Source organism: Salvelinus namaycush, chromosome 9, assembly GCF_016432855.1.
Source record: "Salvelinus namaycush isolate Seneca chromosome 9, SaNama_1.0, whole genome shotgun sequence".
In the NCBI taxonomy this organism is placed as follows: Eukaryota; Metazoa; Chordata; class Actinopteri; order Salmoniformes; family Salmonidae; genus Salvelinus; species Salvelinus namaycush.
The window spans coordinates 12,736,872-12,756,496 of record NC_052315.1 but is presented as its reverse complement, the minus strand read 5'-3'; positions in this window follow the sequence as shown (position 1 = coordinate 12,756,496).

Here is a 19,625-nt window from a genome sequence, read left to right as displayed (position 1 = left end):
GTGTAGAGCTTACAGTGTAATGCTTTCTTACGAGCCCCTAACCGACAGTGCAGTTTCAAAAAATACGGTTAAGAATAAGAGATAAAAGTAACAAGTAATTAAAGAGCAGCAGTAAAAATATATATATATATACAGGGGGGTGCTAGACATCAGGACTGCGATTACTCACCTCGGACTAGCAGAATCCTTTTTCTTCTCTCTGACCAGCCCAAGGCGGAGGATATACGGCTCCCTCAGGAATGGGCCCCAACCCCCACGTGATCTACGTGAAGAGAAGGCGGAGAAAGAGGGGCCGGGGAGCGGGCTGCCTACTGAGAATTCGAAGGCGACCGAATAAACCCCCACTTACCTCAATTCTGCTAGCAAACCTACAATCTTTGGGCAATAAAATTGATGAGTTACGTGGAAGATTAAACTACCAACGGGACATTAAAAACTGTAACATCTTATGCTTCACGGAGTCGTGGCTGAACGACGACAATATCAACATACAGCTGGCTGGTTATACGATGTACCGGCAGGATAGAACAGCAGCGTCTGGTAAGACAAGGGGTGGCGGACTATTATTTTTGTAAACAACAGCTCGTACACGATATCTAAGGAAGTCTCGAGCTATTGCTCACCTGAGGTAGAGTATATCATGCTAAGCTGTAGACCACACTACCTACCGAGAGAGTTCTCATCTGTATTCTTCGTAGTTGTTTACATACCACCTCAGTCAGTGATTGGCACTAAGATAGCATTGAATGAGCTGTATTACGCCATTAGCAAACAAGAAAACGCTCAGCCAGAGGCGGCGCTCCTAGTAGCCGGGGACTTTAATGCAGGGAAACTTAACAGTTTTACAAAATTTCTATCAACATGTTAAATGTGCAAACAGAGGGAAAATAACTCTGGACCACCTATACTCCACACACAGAGACGCATACAAAGCTCTCCCTAGCCCTTCATTTGGAAAATCTGACCATAATTCCATACTCCTGATTCCTGCTTACAAGCAAAAATTAAAGCCAGAAGCACCAATGACTAGATCAATAAAAAAGTGGTCAGATGATGCAGATGCTAAACTACAGGACTGTTTTGCTAGCACAGACTGGAATATGTTCTGGGATTCCTCCAATGGCATTGAGGAGTACACCACATCTGTCATTGGCTTCATCAATAAGTGCATCAATGAAGTCGTCCCCACAGTGACCGTACGTACATACACCAACCAGAAGCCATGGATTACAGGCAGCATCCGCACTGAGCTAAAGGCTAGAACTGCCGCTTTCAAGAAGCGGGACTCTAACCCGGAAGCTTATAAGAAATCCCGCTATGCCCTCCGACGAACCATCAAACAGGCAAAGTGTAAATACAGGACTAAGATCAAGTCATACTACACCGGCTCTGACGCTCGTCGGATGTGGTAAGGCTTGCAAACCATTACAGACTACAAAGGGAAGCACAGTCGAGAGCTGCCCAGTGACACGAGCCTACCAGAAAAGCTCAACTACTTCTATGCTCGCTTCGAGGCAAATAACACTGAAACATGCATGAGAGCACCAGCTGTACTGGAAGATTGTGTGATCAAGCTCTCCGCAGCCGATGTGAGTAAGACCTTTAGACAGGTCAACATTCACAAGGCCACAGGGCCAGACGGATTACCAGGACGTGTACTGTGAGCATGCGCTGACCAACTGGCAAGTGTCTTCACTGACATTTTCAACCTCTCCCTGTCTGAGTCTGTAATACCAACATGTTTTAAGCAGACCACCATAGGCAACCTGCCTAAATCACTACCGACCCGTAGTACTCACGTCTGTAGCCATGAAGTGCTTTGAAAGGCTGGTCATGGCTCACATCAACACCATCATCCCAGAAACCCTAGACCCACTCCAATTTACATACCGCCCCAACAGATCCACAGATGATGCAATCTCTATTGTACTCCACAGTGCCCTTTCCCACCTAGACAAAAGGAACAACTATGTGAGAATGCTATTCATTGACTACAGCTCAGCGTTCAACACCATAGTGCCCACAAACCTCCTCAATAAGGACTTTGGGACTAAACACCTCCCTCTGCAACTGGATCCTGGACTTCCTGACGGGCCGCCCCCAGGTGGAAAGGGTAGGTAACAACACATCCGCCACGCTGATCCTCAACACAGGGGCCCCTCAGCAGTGCGTGCTCAGCCCCCTCCTGTACTCCCTGTTCACTCATGACTGCATGGCCAGGCACGATTCCAACACCATCATCAAATTTGCCGGTGACACAACAGTGGTAGGCCTGATCACCGACAACGAGACAGCCTATAGGGAGGAGGTCAGAGACCTGACCGTGTGGTGCCAGGACAACAACCTCTCCCTCAACGTGACCAAGACAAAGGAGATGATTGTGGACGACAGGAAAAGAGGACCGAGCACACCACCATTCTCATCGACGGGGTTGTAGTGGAGCAGGTTGGGAGCTTCAAGTTCCTTGGTGTCCACATCCCCAACAAACTAACATGGTTCAAGCACACCAAGACAGTTGTGAAGCGGGCACGACAAAACCTATTCCTCCTCAGGAGACTGAAAAGATTTGGCATGGGTCCTCAGATCCTCAAAAGGTTCTGCAACTGCACCATCGAGAGCATCCTAACTAGTTGCATCACTGCCTGGTCTGGCAACTGCTCGGCCTCCGACCGCAAGGCACTACAGGGGGGGGGCCAAGCTTCCTGCCATCCTGGAACTCTATACCAGCCGGTGTCAGAGGAAGGCCCTAAAAATTGTCAAAGACTCCAGCCACCCTAGTCATAGACTGTTCTCTCTGCTACCGCACGGCAAGCGGTACCGGAGCGCCAAGTCTAGGTCCAAGAGGCTTCTAAACAGCTTTGCATTTCCCCCCTCCCCCTCCCATCTCCACACCACTGCCACTCTCTGTTGTCATCTATGGATGGTCACTTTAATAACTACATGTACATACTACCTCAACTAACCAGTGCCCCCGCACATTGAGTCTGTACCGGCACCCCCCTGTATATATTGTTATTTGTTTACTGCTGCTCTTTAATTATTTAATTTTTTTACATTTTAAGGGTCGGATCAGCTTAATATTGCAGAAAGAATGTTGCTTCCTTCAATGTAATTGTCTGCATCATTTCCAATCCCCCATATATTTTTTGGGTAAATATATATATCCATATACATACACGCATGCATGCATATACACATATATACATACACATACCTATATAGACATACATACTTTTTTTTAGAATTTACCTTTATTATTCCCCACAAACTCTACCACCCTTCCCCCAATTGGAGTAAACCAATAAACCCTTAGGCTTCTACCTTCAGTTTATATATCTTATACACATTTTACAGACACAATCTATTTTAGAATAGTTATATTTTGTTTGTTTTTACTCCTTCCTCTATTTCTGATGTCCGTCCAGTTTGATTTCTATTTGTAACTGTGCTATTTCACAAAAGTTCTGAACCTATATACATTTTACAGACCCCGTATGTTTTACATTGGTTATCTTGTTATTAGTCCCACCCTTCAGCTCCATTCAACCCCTCCCATCTATCTCTCAACATCATCCATTTTGGATTTCTATTTGCCATATATTTTTCTGCTGTGCAGTCATGCTTAAGAAAAGTATTGAACCTTTCTATTCTCATAGCTTCTACAGATTGTAAATGAAAAATAAACATTTTTGCTAAAGTAATTATTATATTATTGATTGATTGACTATGGCTTTTCAAATCACCCAATATTGCCATCTTTAATTACTTGTTACTTATCTTTTTTTCTTATCCATATTCTTTTGAAAATGCACTTTTGGTTAGGGGCTCGTAAGTAAGCATTTCACTGTAAGGTCTGCCTGTTGTATTCGGCGCATGTGATTAATAAAATGTGATTTTGATTTGATTGCCAAAATTCAACACTTGATCTTCCTGGTCGATTCAATCAAAAACATCTTCCAGGGCCCATATTCTACCCCTGACATGGGCCTGGATGGTGCCATCTTCAAGCTGCCTGACAATACTGTGGCCTTCTGTGGTATCGGAAGCAAGGGCTTTACCTAGGAGTACAGTAACAGTCTGTCTTGCAGCCATTCTTTCAACATGTATTGTATGTTGTTACACTCCCACAAGACAAACTCAATATGTCGCTCACAACAAAGAGAACTTTCAAAGAAAATCACTGACATCCAAAACAAAACAGGGTGCCCACTGAAAGTTGTCAAAGCCACTAGTAAGGAGTTCTAAAAGACACCCACCATGGATGCACTAGGTTGGCCTACAAAAAGACAAACTAAAAGAAATACCCACAACTTAGCATTGAAAGTAAAAAATAACATGGAGTAGAACAAACAGGGGAAACCCAAACTTAAACTTAAAAAGTTGAAGTGTAGTCTCCCAAAATCTCTCAAACTCAACTAAAGCACTGGGCTAGCCACTCTTAAATATCACCTGGGCTAGCACAAGTGAAACACCTTCCGACTAACGAGATGGATTCGGCGCACGTGACAATTAAACTTTGATTTGAGCCCCGTTGTAACACATACTTACTAAGGAGGTGACACCAATCCGTGTGCCCTACGTGCTAACGTGCTACCTTGAAATATAAATAGAAAAACTTGTAACAATGGGACAAATCATATTCATACAAATGGCTACAGATGCAATCACTGACTTACATTCAGTTTGTTTACTTATTCAATCTTGTCTGGGATATATATTTTAGTTGACACACCTGTGTGATGTCTGATACATGAATAAAAACTGTATTAATTCTGGACATGTGGCTTGCATTTCCTTTAGACCTTTTGAATCATAAGTGTTGTCTTGATGTTTTAAGTTATCATAGAACAAACATGCCAGAAAACATGCAAAAAAGTTATTGTTTTAAATATAACAATTTAAAAAAAACTTGTTTATACAAAACTTTATTGCATTTTGTCATAATTTGAAGGCCTTTATAGTTGCATCCTTACTCAGGGAACTGTCTGCAGATAGCTGAAAACAGGGTGGCAGGTTTTGTAATGTGCTGCTCTGGAGTTCCATAGCCCAGCAGACTCACCTGGGGATAGGGGGATGGACACATTAGTTTTGTTAAAGTCTTGGAGACTTTTACAGGGAGGAGAGAGCATGAGTTTGAATACAGTAAATCCAATCCAACCAGTGGCCCTGGATAATAAGCTATGTTGTCACACAGGCAGACTGCCATAGTGAAGGAGGTTAACACAGTGCATCAAGTATACTATTATGAGTGTAGCTTACTTGTCTGTGCTCTAAAAATATCGCAGATAGTTGATCCGAAGGCTCTGGAGGTCCTTGGCCCATTCTGTCTTTGTAGCACCTGAAGACAGATAGTGTGCTAGAACGAGCCCTCACCCCTAACCTCCCACTGGCCCAGGGCCTCCTGCCTAGTATCATGCAATGTAAAGGAAAAAAATATCATGACTTACTAACAGAGTGCTCCATATTCCTGCTGGTACCAAGCCCTCCGGTACCGCTTGCCATGCGGTAGCAGAGAGAACAGTCTATGACTAGGGTGGCTGGAGTCTGACAGTTTTTAGGGCCTTCCTCTGACACAGCCTGGAATAGAGGTCCTGGATGGCAGGAAGCTTGGCCCTGGTGATGCACTGGGCTGTTCGCACTACCCTCTGTAGTGCCTTGCGGTCGGAGGCCTAGCAGTTGCCATACCAGGCAGTGATGCAACCCGTCAGGATGCTCTCGATGGTGCAGCTGGAAAAACCTTTGAGGATCTGAGGACCCATGCCAAATTTTTTCAGTCTCCTGAGGGGGAATAGGTTTTGTCATGCCCTCTTCACAAATGTCTTGGTGTGCTTGGAGCATGTTAGTTTGTTGGTGATGTGGACACCAAGGAACTTGAAGCTCTCAACCTGCTCCACTACAGCCCCGTTGATGAGAGGGGTGTGCTCGGTCCTCCTTTTTCTGTAGCCCACAATCATCTTTTTGTCTTGATAATGTTGAGGGAGAGGTTGTTGTCCTTGCACCACACGGTCAGGTCTCTGACCTCCTACCTATAGGCTGTCTCATCGTTGTCGATGATCAGGCCTACCACTGTTGTGTCATCGGCAAACTTGATGATGGTGTTGGAGTCGTGCCTGGTCGTGCAGTCATCAGTGAACAGAGAGTACAGGAGGGGACTGAGCATGCATCCCCGAGGGGCCCCCGTGTTGAGGATCAGCGTGGCGGATATGTTGTTACCTACCCTTACCATCTGGGGGCGGCCTGTCAGTCCAGGATCCAGTTGCAGAGGGAGGTGTTCAGTCCCAGGGTCCTTAGCTTAATGATGAGCTTTGAGGGCACTATGGTGTTGAACGCTGAGCTGTAGTCAAAATAGAATTCTCACATAGGTGTTCCTTTTGTCCATGTGTGAAAGGGCATTGTGGAGTGTAAAATATATTGCATCATCTGTGGATCTGTTGGGGCGGTATGCAAATTGGAGTAGGGTTTCCGGGATGATGGTGTTGATGTGAGCCATGACCAGCCTTTCAAAGCATTTCATGGCTACAGACGTGAGTGCTACGGGTTGGTAGTCATTTAGGCAGGTTACCTTTGTGTTCTTGGGCACAGGGACTATGGTGGTCTGCTTGAACCATGTTGGTATTACAGACTCAGACAGGGAGAGGTTGAAAATGTCAGTGAAGTTACTTGCCAGTTGGTCAGCGCATGCTCGGAGTACATGTCCTGGTAATCCGTCTGGCCCTGCGGCCTTATGAATGTTGACTTGTTTAAAAGGTCTTACTCACTTCGGCTGCGGCGAGCGTGATCACAAGGTCGCACGGAACAGCTGGTGCTCTCATGCATGTTTCAGTGTTACTTTCCTCAAAGCGAGCATAGAAGTAGTTTAGCTCGTCTGGTAGGCTCGTGTCACTGGACAGCTCTCGGCTGTGCTTCCCTTTGTAGTCTGTAATAGTTTGCAAGCCCTGCCACATCCGACTTGCATCAGAGCCGGTGTAGTACGATTTGACCTTAGTCCTATATTGACGCTTTGCCTGTTTGATGGTTCCTCGGAGGGCATAGCGAGATTTCTTATACGTTTCTGGGTTAGAAATCCCGCTCCTTGAAAGCGGCAGCTCTACCCTTTAGCTCAGTGCGGATGCTGCCTGTAATCCATGGCTTCTGGTTGGGGTATGTACGTACAGTACACTGTAGGGGATGTGGGGATGTCATCGATGCACTTATTGATGAAGCCAGTGACTGATGTAGTGTACTCCTCAATGACATCAGAAGTAACCCGGAACATATTCCAGTCTGTGCAGGCAAAACAGTCCAGTAGCTTAGCATCTGCTTCATCTGACAATTTTTTTATAGACCAAGTAACTGTTTTTTCCTGCTTAAAGTTTTTCTTGTAAGCAGGAATCAGGAGTATAGAATTATTGTCAGATTTGCCAAATGGAGGGCAAGGGAGAGCTTTGTACGCGTCCCTGTGTGCGGATAAGGTGGTCCAGAATGTTTTTCCCTCTGTTTGCACATTTAACATGCTGATAGAAATTAGGTAAAACTGATAAAAATGTTCCTGCATTAAAGTCCCCGACCACTAGGAGCACTGTCTCTGGATTAGCATTTTCCTGTTTGCTTATGGCAGTATACAGCATATTGAGTGCGGTTTTAGTGCCAGCATCGGTCTGTGTTGGTATGTAGACTGCTATGAAAAATACATATGAAAATTCTTGGTAGATAGTGTGGTCTACAGCTTACCATGAGATACTCTACCTCAGGCGAGCAAAACCTTGAGACTTCCTTAGATATCGTGCACCAGCTGCTGTTCTATCCTGCCGATAGAGTGTATAACCCGCCACCCGTATGTTATTAATATCAATGTTCAGCTACAACTTCGTAAAACATTAGATATTACATCTTAATGTCCCGTTGGTAGGACATACAGTTGAAGTCAGAAGTTTACATACACTTAGGTTGGAGTTAAATACATAGCTAAATAAATAGAAGTGTTTTAGATTTGTTTAATCTTATTTATTTAATATTGTAGCACTTTGGTATGTTGTCACTCACGTAAACAGGGTTGTGTTGTAATGGATTACATGTAACTGGGATTACGTAATCCAATATTTTTTATTTACTGTAATCAGCCCGGATGACGACAAACAACATTGGGTTACAGTTACATTCTTAAAAACATCTGATTACATTTGGGATTACTTTATCTAATGTCAACACTGCTGTCATTTAGTGCACACAGCCTCAAAACTTCTGACATGCTCATTTGTCCTGCATGATTCTATTGTCCTGCCTATCGCCCAGCAATGGTGGATGGTGGAGTTCCTGCTTACTTCAGCAGTGTGGTTTCATTCTCTCTACTATTTCTTTGTGTCCTCAGAAGCGCAAAAGAGAAATGCTTTCTGATTTCAATATGCAATCGCGGGAAAAACAGTCTTGAAAGCAATCACTGTTGTTGGGCCAAGTGTTGAAAAGAAGAGGGCCCCAGCTTTCTGTAGGTCTGAATTGTATGTATATTTTTGGGGGTATTTTATTTGGATCCGCATTAGCTTTTGCGAAAGCAGCAGCTACTCTTTCTTTCTTTCTTTCTTTCTTTCTGGGGTCCACACAAAACATGAAACAAGACAAAATACAGAACATTAATAGACAACAACAGCTCAAGAAAAGAACTATATCAATAAAAAATGGCACACACAGCCTACATATGAGTACATACACACAAACTATCTAGGTCAAATAAGGGAGAGGTGTTGTGCCATGAGCTGTTGCTTTATCTGTTTTTTGAAACCAGGTTTGCTGTTCATTTGAGCAATATGGGATGGAAGGGAGATCTATGCAATAATAGCTCTATATAATACTGTATGCTTTATTGAACTTGTTCTGGATTTGGGGACTGTGAAAAGACCCCTGGTGGCATGTCTGGTGGGGTAAATGTGTGTGTCAGAGCTGTGTGTATGTTGACTATGCAAACAATTTGGAATTTTCAAAACGATGTTTAAAAAAAAATAAGTCTCTCCTCAACCCTTAGCCAAAAGAGACTGGCATGCAAAGTATTTATATTAGCCCTCTGATTAAAATGAAGAGCAGGATGGGCTGCTCTGTTCTGGGCCAGCTGCAGCTTAACTAGGTCTTTACTTTCAGCACTCGGCCACATGACTGGACAATAATCAAGATAAGACAAAACTAGAGCCTGCAGGACTTGATTTTTGGAGTGTGGTGTCAAAAAATAATAATTTAAAAAATAAATGTCCTCTCACTGTCAACTGTGTTTATTTTCAGCAAACTTAACATGTGTAAATATTTGTACAAACATAACAAGATTCAACAACTGAGACATAAACTGAACAAGTTCCACAGACATGTGACTAACAGAAATTGAATAATGTGTCCCTGAACAAAGGGGGGGTCAAAATCAAAAGTAACAGTCAGTATTTGGTGTGGCCACCAGCTGCATTAAGTACTACAGTGCATCACCTCCTCATGGACTGCACCAGATTTGCCAGTTCTTGCTGTGAGATGTTACCCTACTGTTCCACCAAGGCACCTGCAAGTTCCCGGACAGTTCTGGGGGGAATGACCCTAGCCCTCATCCTCCGATCCAACAGGTCCCAGACGTGCTCATTGGGATTGAGATCTGGGCTCTTCGCTGGCCTTGGCAGAACACTGACATTCCTGTCTTGCAGGAAATAACGCACATAACGAGCAGTATTGCTGGTGGCATTGTTATGCTGGAGGGTCATGTCAGGATGAGCCTGCAGGAAGGGTACCAAATGAGGGAGGAGGATGTCTTCCCTGTAACGCACAGTGTTGAGATTGCCTGCAATGACAACAAGCTCAGTCCGATGATGCTGTGACACACCGCCCCAGACCATGACGGACCCTCCACCTCCAAATTGATCCCGCTCCAGAGTACAGGCCTCGGTGTAACACTCATTCCTTAGATGATAAACGCAAATCCGACCATCCCCCCCTGGCGAGACAAAACCACGACTCGTCAGTGAAGAGCACTTTTTGCCAGTCCTGTCTGGCCCAGTGACGGTGGGTTTGTACCCATAGGCGACGTTAATGCCAGTGATGTCTGGTGAGGACTTGTCTCACAACAGGCCTACAAGCCCTCACTCCAGCCTCTCTCAGCCTATTGCGGACAGTCTGAGCACTGATGGAGGGATTGTGCGTTCCTGGTGTAACTTGGGCAGTTGTTGTTGCCATCCTTTACCTGTCCCGCAGGTGTGATGTTCGGACGTACCGATCCTGTGCAGGTGTTGTTGCACGTGGTCTGCCACTGTGAGGACGATCAGCTGTCCATCCTGTCTCCCTGTAGCACTGTCTTAGGTGTCTCACTGGCCACATCTGCAGTCCTCATGAATCCTTGCAGCATGCCTAAGGCACATTCACGTAGATGAGCAGGGACCCTGGGCATCTTTCTTTTGGTGTTTTTCAGAGTCAGTAGAAAGGCCTCTTTAGTGTCCTAAGTTTTCATAACTGTGACCTTAATTGCCTACCATCTGTAAGCTTTTAGTGTCTTAATGACCATTCCACAGGTGCATGTTCATTAATTGTTTATGGTTCATTGAACAATCATGGGAAACAGTGTTAAAACCCTTTACAATGAAGATCTGTGAAGTTATTTGGATTTTTATGAATTATCTTTGAAAGACAGGGTCCTGAAAAACGGACGTTTCTTTTTTGCTGAGTTTATATGTATTGACCATGACAGTTTACAATCTAAGGTAGCACCAATTCATTTAGTCTCGTCAACTTCTTCATCAGCCACACCATTAATTACCAGATTCAGCTGAGGTCTAGAACTTAGGGAATGATTTGTACCAAATATGATGCTCTTAGTTTTAGAGATGTTCAGGACCAGTTTATTACTGGCTGACCATTAGAGAATCTTCCATTAATGAAAACCCTCTGAGTTGTATTAGATAGATAGCTCGGAGTCCACGATATGACAGAGGTTGAAAAGCCATAACACATACGTTTTCCCAAAAACAGGTTATGATCAATAATATCAAAGGCTGCACTGAAATCTAACAGTACAGATCCCACATTCTTCTTATAATAATTTTCTTTCAACCAATCATCAGTCATTTGTGTCAGTGCAGAACATGTTGAGTGCCCTTCTCCATAAGCATGCTGAAAGTTTGTTGTTCATTTGTTTACAGAGAAATAGAATTGTATTTGGTCAAAAACATTTCTTCCAAAAGTTTTCTAAGAGCTGGCGGCAAGCTGATAGGTCTGCTGTTAGAACCAGTAAAAACCGCTTCACCAGTCAAGTTGTCAATGCCCGGAGGTTGTCAATGCCCGGAGGTTTGTCAATATTGATCGATAACAAACATAAACTCCACCTCTCCCACATTAACTTTACAAATTCACAATTTGTTCTTTTTATGCATGAGTACTATGGCTCACTGTTCGTTGCTGGAATTTCCTGCCTAAGTTTACCTACCTTGCCAAAGACGTAATCATTAAAATAATTGCCAACATCAAACGGTTTTGTGATGAATAAGCCATCTGACTCAATGAAGGATGGCGTTGAATTTGTCTTTCTGCCCATAATTTCATTCAAAGTACTCCAAAGTTTTTTTTCCATCATTCTTTATATCATTGATCTTGGCTTCATAATACAGATTCTTCTTCTTTTTGTTGAATTTAGTCACATAATTTCTCAATTTACAGTAAGTCAGATGTGCAGCCAGACTTATTGGCCACTCATTTTGCCCCATCTCTTTCAACCATACAGTTTTTTCAATTCCTCATCAACCCATGGAGCCTTAACAATTCTAACAGTACGTTTCTTAACAAGTGCATGTTCATCAATTACTGGAACGAGCAATTTCATAAATTCATCAAGTGCAGCGACCAAGTATTTTTAACATCATCCACATTAGAGTCACTGCAAAATAGTTTGTATGATCTCTTTTAAACTATTTTAGGCCCAGCTTTTAGAACTTTGGCTTTCCTGGATATAGCCACTGTATTGTCATCACTGAACGACTGCGTGGCCATGCACGCCTCCAACTCAATCATCAAGTTTGCGGACGACACTACAGTGGTAGGCTTGATTACCAACAACGACGAGACGGCCTACAGGGAGGAGGTGAGGGCCCTCGGAGTGTGGTGTCAGGAAAATAACCTCACACTCAACGTCAACAAAACAAAGGAGATGATTGTGGACTTCAGGAAACAGCAGAGGGAGCACCCCCCTATCCCCTATCCACATCGACGGGACAGTAGTGGAGAAGGTGGAAAGTTTAAAGTTCCTCGGTGTACACATCACGGACAAACTGAATTGGTCCACCCACACAGACAGCGTTGTGAAGAAGGCGCAGCAGCGCCTCTTCAACCTCAGGAGGCTGAAGAAATTCGGCTTGTCACCAAAAGCACTCACAAACTTCTACAGATGCACAATCGAGAGCATCCTGTCGGGCTGTATCACCGCCTGGTACGGCAACTGCTCCGCCCACAACCGTAAGGCTCTCCAGAGGGTAGTGAGGTCTGCACAACGCATCACCGGGGGCAAACTACTTGCCCTCCAGGACACCTACACCACCCGATGTCACAGGAAGGCCATAAAGATCATCAAGGACAACAACCACCCAAGCCACTGCCTGTTCACCCCGCTATCATCCAGAAGGCGAGGTCAGTACAGGTGCATCAAAGCATCTCAAGGACATCAGACTGTTAAACAGCCACCACTAACATTTAGTGGCCGCTGCCAACATACTGACTCAACTCCAGCCACTTTAATAATGGGAATTGATGGAAATTATGTAAAAATGTACCACTAGCCACTTTAAACAATGCCACTTAATATAATGTTTACATACACTACATTACTCATCTCATATGTATATGTATATACTGTACTCTATATCATCTACTGCATCTTGCCATCTTTATGTAATACATGTATCACTAGCCACTTTAAACTATGCCACTTTATGTTTACATACCCTACATTACTCATCTCATATGTATATACTGTACTCTATACCATCTACTGCATCTTGCCTATGCCGTTCTGTACCATCACTCATTCATATATCTTTATGTACATATTCTTTATCCCTTTACACTTGTGTGTATAAGGTAGTAGTTGTGGAATTGTTAGGTTAGATTACTTGTTGGTTATTACTGCATTGTCGGAACTAGAAGCACAAGCATTTCGCTACACTCGCATTAACATCTGCTAACCATGTGTATGTGACAAATAAAATTTGATTTGATTTGATTTGAACCCAATGGATACGGATGCAGCTTTAGAACAAAATTCTACAGTATTAGTAAAAATGTAATTAATATATGTGGATGATCTTGTTCCTGTAGTGTTTATAAACACCCTGGTAGGCTGATTAAAAACCTGAACCAGATTACAGGCATATTATATTATAACTCTTAATATTGAACAAAGGGCACTCACGTCGGCCATTCAATATGAGTGAATAGGCCTATACATTCAATTAACATGGGGAACCATCAGTAGCCAAGTATTAGGCTATATATTTAGTTAGCGATCTATCTAACCACTGAATTACCCCAAATATATTAGTCTATGTGGTATTATTGCACCAAAAGATGTAGAAAAATGAATCTCTACTGAGCCAAAAAATTATGGAACCTTATTTTGCCAGTAAAACTAATAGCAGTGTAATTGTCAAATCCCAAATTCATGACAAATCTTTAATCTTATCAGTTTAAATATTGGAGATAGATTGTGGCTTCCATCAAAATAATTGTCTGCATCATTTTCCAATCCCCCATATGTTTTTTGTAAATATATACACTCAGTCAAAAGTTTTAGAACACCGACTCATTCAAGGTTTTTCTTTATTTTTACAATTTTCTACATAAAAACAAGTCTCTCACCATTGCCGCCTGCTATAGACCACCCTCTGCCCCCAGCTGTGCTCGGGACACCATATGTCAACTGATTGTCCCCCATCTATCTTCAGAGCTCGTGTTGCTAGGTGACCTAAACTGGAACATGCTTAACACCCCAACCATCCTACAATCTAAGCTTGATGCCCTCAATCTCACACAAATTATCAATGAACCTACCAGGTACCACCCCAAAGCCGTAAACATGAGCACCCTCATAAATATCATCCTAACCAACTTGCACTCTAAATACACCTCTGCTGTTTTCAACCAAGATCTCAGCGATCACTGCCTCATTGCCTGCACCCACTCATCACTGTCAAACGCTCCCTGAAACACTTCAGTGAGCAGGTCTTTCTAATCGACCTGGCCCGGGTATCCTGGAAGGGTATTGACCTCATCCCGTCAGTAGAGGATGCCAGGTTATTTTTTTTTAAATGCCTTCCTCACCATCTTAAATAAGCATGCCCCATTCAAGAAATGTAGAACCAGGAACAGATATAGCCCTTGGTTCTCTCCAGACCTGACTGCCCTTAACCAACACAAAAACATTTTATGGCGTTCTGCATTCGCATCGAACAGCCCCCGTGATATGCAACTTTTCAGGGAAGTTAGAAACCAATATACGCAGGCAGTTAGAAAAGCCAAGGCTAACTTTTTCAAGCAGAAATTTGCTTCCTGCAACACAAACTCAAAAAAGTTCTGGGACACCGTAAAGTCCATGGAGAATAAGAACACCTCCTCCCAGCTGCCCACTGCACTGAGGATAGGAAACTCTGTCACCACCGATAAATCCACTAAAATTGAGAATTTCAATAATCATTTTTCTATGGCTGGCCATGCTTTCCACCTGACTACCCCTACCCCGGTCAACAGCACTCTACCCCCCACAGCAACTCGCCCAAGCCTTCCCCATTTCTCCTTCTCCCAAATCCAGTCAGCTGATGTTCTGAAAGAGCTGCAAAGTCTGGACCCCTACAAATCAGCCAGACTAGACAATCTGGACCCTTTCTTTCTAAAATGATCTGCCGAAATTGTTGCAACCCCTATTACTAGCCTGTTCAACCTCTCTTTCGTGTCGTCTGAGATTCCCAAAGATTGGAAAGCAGCTGCGGACATCCCCCTCTTCAAAGGGGGGGACACTCTTGACCCAAACTGCTACAGACCTATATCTATCCTACCCTGCGTTTCTAAGGTCTTCGAAAGCCAAGTCAACAAACAGATTACCGACCATTTCGAATCCCACCGCACCTTCTCCGCTATGCAATCTGGTTTCAGAGCTGGTCATGGGTGAACCTCAGCCACGCTCAAGGTCCTAAACGATATCTTAACCGCCATCGATAAGAAACATTACTGTGCAGTCGTATTCATTGACCTGGCCAAGGCTTTCGACTCTGTCAATCACCACATCCTCATCGGCAGACTCGATAGCCTTGGTTTCTCAAATGATTGCCTCACCTGGTTCACCAACTACTTCTCAGATAGAGTTCAGTGTGTCAAATCAGGGGGCCTGTTGTCCGGACCTCTGGCAGTCTCTATGGGGGTACCACGGGGTTAAATTCTCGGGCCGACTCTCTTCTCTGTGTTTATCAATGATGTCGCTCTTGATCCACCTCTACGCAGACGACACCATTCTGTATACATCTGGCCATTCTTTGGACACTGTGTTAACAAACCTCCAAATGAGCTTCAATGCCATACAGCACTCCTTCCATGGCCTCCAACTGCTCTTGAACGATAGTAAAACTAAATGCATGCTATTCAACCGATCGCTGCCTGCACCCGCCCGCCCGACTAGCATCATTTCTCTGGACGGTTCTGACTTAGAATATGTGGACAACTACAAATACCTAGGTGTCTGGCTAGACTGTAAACTCTCCTTCCAGACTCATATTAAGCATCTCCAATCCAAAATTCAATCTAGAATCGGCTTCCTATTTCACAACAAAGCCTCCTTCCCTCACGCTGCCAAACATACCCTCGTAAAACTTACTATCCTACCGATCCTCGACTTCGGCGATGTAATTTACAAATAGCCTTCAACACTCTACTCAGCAAACTGGATGCAGTCTATCACAGTGTCATCCGTTTTGTCACCAAAGCCCCATATACCACCCACCACTGTGACCTGTATAGCAGCACCCACCCGTAGCACGCTCTCCAGCAGGTATATCTCACTGGTCATCCCCAAAGCCAACACCTCCTTTGGCCGCCTTTCCTTCCAGTTCTCTGCTGCCAGTGACTGGAACGAATAGCAAAAATCGCTGAAGTTGGAGACTTACATCTCCCTCACTAACTTTAATTATCAGTTATCTGAGCAGCTTACCGATCGCTGCAGCTGTACACAGCCCATCTGTAAATAGCCCATCCAGCTACCTACTTCATCCCCATATTGTTTTTATTAACTTTTTTGCTCTTTTGCACACCAGTTTTTCTACTTGCACATCATCATCTGCACATCTATCACTTCAGTGTTAATTTGCTAAATTGGAATTACTTCGCTACTATATGCCTATTCTTTGCCTTACCTCCTTACTCCTTTTGCACACACTGTATATAGATGTTTCTATTGTAAGACGACACAGTGGACCTTGTCTTTAAGGGACGGCTTCTTCACATAGCCCACAGTCTCTGATCTCACAGGCTGCTCAGGACTGAACTGTAGAGGATGAATAAGAACATTAGCTTGGTTGTTCAAACCAACCAGCTGAGAGAGTATTTATAATATTCTCTACTAAACAAGGACATTTATATCAGGGGTGAGCAACTCCTATCCTGTGAGGCTGCCTGCATGAGTATGTTCCAACCCAGCACTATCTCCCCTGAATCATATTAGTGGTCTAAATTGCAGACTGTGATTATTTGAATCAGGTGTGTTAGAACTAAACTGGAACAAAAGCTGGCACACGCTGTGGCCGCTGTTGCGTTATTGTAATTAACATGATGATTGTAATTATTAATTAGAATCTTATTGGTTATTTAAAAAATGTTTTTTAAATCTTTAAATGTCACAGTCTATCGATAAAGATCCAATTAAATGTCATCCTGGACCAAAACAACTATTTTGTATCCCTTTAGCAGAGGCTGTATGTATTACTTTCTTCTCTCTGTGTCACAATCTGAACTGGACTTCTGACACGTTATGGCATTGTCATACATGTTTGATTTTTATTATATTTAATTCCTGTTTTCATATAGGAGATATGAGTTACACGTTGGGAGATGGTGTTGTTTGCTTTTCAGCAATGGCGCTCGTTTCTTCCAGAGCGACTTCATTTGAAAGAGGTGGTGAGACCCCAAAATAATATAGATAATATAGCAGAGTGCTTGTTGTGTTCCTTCTCTTGGGTGGGAACAGGGAGTCACACAGTAAGACCTCTGTTATGTGTTACTTGTCCTAGAAGGGACAGAGTCAGTCTATAAGAGAAGTTTAAGCTCCTCAGTTGTAGCTTGAAATTTTACCATTATTGCTTGTAACAAATGTTAAAGCATGTTCATTCCATTCCACGACTGTTGCTGTTTCATAATAAATTCCACATTCGTGGAATGGAATGAATATGATTGAACATTTGTGTTTTTGGAGCACAGTGTCTCATTGTTCCCCTCTGTACTTGTCCTGACTTCTTCCTTTACTGTTCTTGATGGCCCAGTATTACCTGAAGTTCAACTTTCTGTTGCCATGTCTTGCCTGTGTTTAGTGGCCTAGACTATGACAAGCAATAATGGTACAATTTGTCTCTTCAGCTGGGGTATATTCTGAGGAGACTGGCCAAGAACTGACTATATAGGATCAACTAGTATAGAGTGGTGGTGCATTTAGTTTGATGCAAAGCAACCACTAAACATCAAATCACATTTTGTTTGTCTCATACACCAAATGTAAATCTTACTGTGAAATGCTTACTTACAAGCACTTAACCAACAATCCAGTTCGAGAAATAGAGTTCAGAAAATATTTACGAAATAAACAAAAGTAAAAAATGTAATAAAAAGTAACACAATAAAATAACAATAACGAAGCTATATACAGGGGGTACCGTTACCGAGTCAATGTGCGGGGGTACAGGTTAGTTGAGGTAAATAGTACATGTACATGTAGGTAAGGGTAAAGTGACTGCATAGACAACAAACAGCGAGTAGTAAAAAGTGTAAAAACAAAGGGGGTGTGTCAATGTAAATAGTCCGGGTGGCTATTTGATTAATTGTTCAACAGTCTTATGGCTTGGGAGTAGAAGCTGTTAAGAAGCTTTTTGGACCGAGACTTGACGCTCTGGTATCGCTTGCCATGCGGTAGCAGAAAGAGAACGGTCTATGACTTGGGTGACTGGAGTCTTTGACAATTTTTTGGGCCTTCCTCTGACACCGCCTAGTATATACAGTTGAAGTTGGAAGTTTACATACACCTTAGCCAAATACATTTAAACTCAGTTTTCACAATTCCACAATTGGGGGCTGCCCGCCAGAGGCTGGCGGTTTTTATGTTATCTGGAGCATTGGTGACAGCAACTGTACTGCTGGCAACAATTTAATTACACTTTTTGCCAAATTCAATGGGTGTTGAGCGTTCATAAATGTGTCAGTTATTCTGCACTCTAGCACACTCAGATGAGAGTGCTCTGAAATCAGAGTAGATAGCCAGAGCGGATTTACCAGCTACGTCTATCAGCAGTTGTCGCATTGACATCATGAACATTCTATTGAAATGGTTACTTGCATAGTGGAGTCTTTTGTAAAGATATATAGCTAGCTAGCTAGCTACTGTTGACTAACCCCATTCCGTACAAATTTGTGCAACCTCGGCACGAGGCTTTTAATCCAGTTTGAATTCAGGCTGTAACACAACAAAATGTGGAATAAGTCAAGTGGTGTGAAAACTTTCTGAAGGCACTGTAGCATAATACCTTTGCCATGATTCACTTGCTTCTGAATGTATTTGGAAACATCTAATATGCCTTACAAAGGGTTCATTTAAATTCTGACCTTGTCTTCCTATCATTTAACTTTTTCATTCAGGTCACATGTTCTTCGAGGGAAAAACTAAGAGGACTTGACTGACATGCAAACCGATAATTTCTGAAATGTTTAAAATTAGGTTATGGTAGGAATAGGGATAGGGATAGGTTAAACTGGGGTCAAGGTTAGGGTTAGGTTTAAGGTAAGTATAATGGCTCTATGAAATGCCACTGGCACAGGTTGAGAGCAGTTCTTGACGCATCCACATACAGCACAAATTATCAATGAACCCAACAGGTACAATCCCAAATCTGTAAACACGGGCACCCTCATAGATATCATCCTCAGCAACTTGCCCTCCAAATATACCTCTACTGTTTTCAACCAAGATCTCAGCGATCAGTGACTCATTGCTTGCATCCGTAATGGGTCTGCGGTCAAACAACCACCCCTCATCACTGTCAAACGCTCCCTAAAACACTTCAGTGAGCAGGCCTTTCTAATCGACCTGGCCCGGGTATCCTGGAAGGATATTGACCTCATTCCGTCAGTAGAGGATGCCTGGCCATTTTTTTAAAGTGCCTTCCTCACCATCTTAAATAAGCATGCCCCTTTCAAAAAATGTAGAACCAGGAAGAGATATAGCCCTTGGTTCTCTCCAGACCTGACTGCCCTTGACCAGCACAAAAGCATCCTGTGGCGTTCTGCATTAACATCGAATAGCCCTCGTGATATGCAACTTTTCAGCGAAGTTAGGAACCAATATACACAGGCAGTTAGGAAAGCTAAGGCTAGCTTTTTCAAGCAGAAATTTGCATCCT